The following is a 4,482-nucleotide window of genomic DNA, read 5'->3' as shown; positions in this document are numbered from 1 at the left end:
TCCAAGCCCAGAGACAGCTAGGCAGAGTTTTATGGATGGAAAGTTTAAAATTCTAAGTATTGTATAAGTAAAAATAGAACAAATTTATAATTTTATTTATTTATTAAATAAATAGGATATATTATATATGTCCTATTAATAAATAATATATTTGTTTAAACCAAGAAGAGTTTCTTGAAATTTCTAAGGAAAACACATTAAATCAACTCAGAAAGTTATTAAAACTTCAAAAAAAGTAGAGTAACAGTTCTTACACAGATATACTTCAGGTTTGAAAATTACACACTTTAGGAAGAATATGGAAATGATGTCAAGACATTTATGAATATGAAAAATGTTAAAATGCCATCACATCTATGGAAGTGTGATACCTGGCTAATAATTATTTAGTCTCCTTTGTAGAAAATATATGTCTCAGCTAACACACTATGTGTATGTTTTCTTCTATTATGCTTGCCTAGCCCACATTGTAATAATTCTTATGTTTTCCAACATGAGTGCCTTTAATTGTCAAACTTCTCATAAACAAAGAAGGAGAAAAGATTAAAAATAATTAGGATCAAAGCAGTCTTTCACATATCTATCTAGCCTTGGTTCAGACAGTAAGAATTTTATCCGACGAATATGATGGACTAACTTCCAAGGCTTTTGATTTACGACAAGGTGAAGCATTAGTATGGACTACTGCCTTTCTTAGCTGAAACTAACCTTGTAAGTGAAACACACCCACCCACCCACCCCTCACACTCCAGCCTGTCATGAAGAAGTTGCTATTTCCCAATGGAAAGCTGTTTCGAGAGGAGAGACTGGAAACTGAAGATGATGGACAGTGGGAAATATTTTCTTTTTCAGTTGTAACGTGGATGGTTCATTGCGATTAGTGGTCACTATAAGACAGTAAAATCCACGGGACCAACTTCCTTTTTCTTTTTGAGATGAGATGTATAATGTAGATTGAAAAGCTGAAGATGTAGTAAAGAGGGAGAATTATCTGTCTTTTTAAACCCCGAGTCAGGGCTGGTGAGATGGCTCAGTGGTTAAGAGCACTGACTGCTCTTCTGAAGGTCCTGAGTTCAAATCCCAGCAACCACATAGTGGCTCACAACCATCTGTACAGCTACAGTGTACTCATATACATAAAATAAATAAATATTAAACCCCGAGTCAGATACTGAATGTATATTACAGTGTTGGAGACTGAGACCCTGCCCATTGCATGAACTTTTTTTCTGCAGCATTTTCTCTAGATCTTGAATAAGATTTGGAGCACTGACTCCACTTTAAAAGGTGTTTGATTTTTAATTTTCCCCTCTCATTCAACTCTCTAAGTATGTGACTTAAAAAATACACCCTTTGAGACACTTGCCTCAGAAGTACTGAAGGTTTATGTGGGCATTTTACTCTGCTCTCCACTTCCCACATAGCTGTGGCTGATAAACTATGGGATATTTAAAGAATGCATAAAGGTCACAAACTATGATAAACATCTAAGTGGACTAGAGTCAGTGGAAGTGCACAGCATTAAATGTGCACTAAAGCTGAAAACCATCTGGGCTTTACATCACTAAAGATAAGAGATGATGGCTAGTTCATCAACGTCTGCAAAGAAAATTAGCCTCAAGGTTTATAAGTCTACCAGGAAAAAAAGGAGATAGCCTCTATTATGAAACTAGGCTAGGAAACAGTAGTCAGAGAAGTGTGGACCTATGAATAATAGTGACTAAAGATTCTGATATAGCTTTCAGGACTAAGGAGAGTTCCATTGAATTAAATGTGATAATGTGAGAAAACTTTGTTGGACAGCTGGGAACAGAGTAATGTGATCTAGTAAGAACAGAGGCTGAGGAGATGCAAGTTGAGATTCATTTACAAAATGATCAGCAAAGAAAGCTCAAAGAAAGCAGATTCAGGGAAATAAGTATTAGAAACAGAAATCAATTCAGTCTAGGACTGCCTACATTCAAAATTAGACTTTTTCCATTTCAGTTAAATGTCTCAGACACACCCACACAGAACACACTGAAGCGTGTCTGTTACCTAGTTGCTTTTAAAATCCAGTCAAATTGACAATGAAGATACACTGTCATAGTCCACATGTGCAGCAGGGAACAGAGCTGGAGACACACTCTCATAGTCCATATGTGCAGCAGGGAACAGAGCTGGAGATACACTGTCATAGTCCACATGTGCAGCAGGGAACAGAGCTGGAGATACACTGTCATAGTCCACATGTGCAGCAGGGAACAGGAGGTGGAGACACACTCTCATAGTCCATATGTGCAGCAGGGAACAGAGCTGGAGGGAGGATACTCTTCAAAGATGGTGCTTAGCCCAAATGATTCCATAAAAACATCTCAGATACCCAACATGATTTCACAAGATTTGGTATATGTCTTGTTTTTGTCCATCTTGCTTTGGCTCAACCTTTCCTCGCTATGCTCCCATTTCTCCTATTTGGAATGTAAATATGTATTATGTGGGATTTATGCTGAAAATATATAACTTGTTTCCCTTTTTTTTTTAAACAAGGGCTCACAGTCAAGAGAATTCTACTGTCCCACCTAGGGATCCACCACATCTGCAGACACCAAACCTAGATATTCTTCCTGGTGTCAAGAAGCACTTGCTGACAGGAACCTGGTATGGCTCTTTCCTGAGAGGCTCTGCCAGAGCCTGACCAATACAGATGAGGGTGCTTGCAGCCAACCATCAGACTGAGCATGGGGATCCCAATGAAAGAGTTAGGGGAAGGACTGAAGGAAGTGAAAGGGTTTGCAACCCCATAGGAAGAACAACAATATCAACTAACCATATACCCCAGAGCTCCCAGGGACTAAACCACCAACCACAGAGTACACGTGAAGGAACCCATGACTCCAGCTGTATATGTAGCAGAGGATGGCCTTATCTGGCATCAGTGGGAGGGGAGGCCCTTGGTCCTGTGGAGGCTCGATAGTCCATTGTAGGGCAATGCTAGGGAGGTGAGGTGGGCATGGGTGGGTGGGTGGGGGAGCTCCCTCATAGAAGTAGAGGGGAGAGAGAATGGGTCTGCGAAGAGGAAAGTGGAAAGGGGGACAACATTTGAAATGTAAATAAATAAAATAGCCAATAAAAATATTTAAAAAAAGAAAGAAAAACTTTTAAAGAAATTTGGAACTGGAAAACTATGGGGACTTTCAAAGCTAGATAAAATGCATTTTTCATAATGAGTTACACATGAAACTACCCTAACCAGTGTCAGACTGTATGGATGTCACAACTGTTGGGAGTTCATATTTGCAACTGCCCTGCTGTCTCCAGAAAAGTTCCATATTTTGCAGTTTTTGGTCAATGAAGACCCCCATAAACCTCAAAATATTACAGATGTTTGCTTGTCCTTAATCCCTTTATTTAAGGAAATAGTCCATATGTGACCAAGTAAAACCTCACAAGGAAGAATCCATTTTCTGAAGATCATAGCATGGACAGCTGCGCATGGTAGCTCATGCCTATAATCTCAGGACTTAGGAAGCAAAAGTAAGAGGGCTGCTATGAATCTGAAGCCAGCATGTCTAGACTTAGAGAAAGAAAGAAATCCTATTAAAAGAGAAAACAGAACAAAACCAACCAACCAAACAAACAACACCAATGACAACAGAAAAGCATGAAGTTTGCTAGACCAGACTCTGTCATTTCATATTATTTGGTTCAAAAGGGGTTACTGCTGTGAGTGTCAACATCACTAAAATCATGATAAAATGCTACTAATAACAATCAAAACTGTAGTTGCAAAATGGGATGCAGCTTCCCATTTTAGATACAGAATAACGGCCAGTTGCAAAGAGGAAACTTTTCTGGATTCAGCAGGGCAATGGCATAGATGAACTCAGGGTGGTGCCAGCATACATAAGACATGCATTAGATCAAATCAGAAAAAAAAAATATCCATAGGTGGGCACAAAGTCTTCCTCTTAGCCAAGGAGCTATTGGCAGTTGGTAGATCCCAGGAGTTCCCTTTATTGGTGTGGCCACTGGTAGTCATGGACCATTCTCTCATGGAAGGATGCAGATCTGAGAGTAAAAGCCTGACTTGATGGTTTTAAAGTAAAAGAGGACACAAAGTTAGGTAGGTAAGGAAGAGGATGTGGATCTGAGAGTGGTTGAGGAGGGTGACTATGATATAAAAAATGGTATCAAGATCTCAAAGGACCAGTAAAAAGTTAAAAATCTAGAACATTGGTTGTGAAAATCCCAAGTATACTATCAATAAAACAATGTGATTAATTTTTTAAAAATGTGAAATCTGCCTTAATCAGTTTGTACATCTATAACAAATTGCTATAGTCTAAATGGCTAATAACAACCACAATGTTTTTATTCTCAGTTCTGAAGGCTAGCAGTCATAAAGGAATATGTCAGGAGGTGACATTCTATTCAGGTCTGTCTTCTGGATTTTAAATGTTCAATCTCAATTGATAGAGAAGGAGCTAAAGACACACACAC

Source organism: Mastomys coucha, unplaced genomic scaffold (assembly GCF_008632895.1).
Source record: "Mastomys coucha isolate ucsf_1 unplaced genomic scaffold, UCSF_Mcou_1 pScaffold22, whole genome shotgun sequence".
Lineage (NCBI taxonomy): Eukaryota > Metazoa > Chordata > Mammalia > Rodentia > Muridae > Mastomys > Mastomys coucha.
This window is presented reverse-complemented; position numbering follows the sequence as displayed.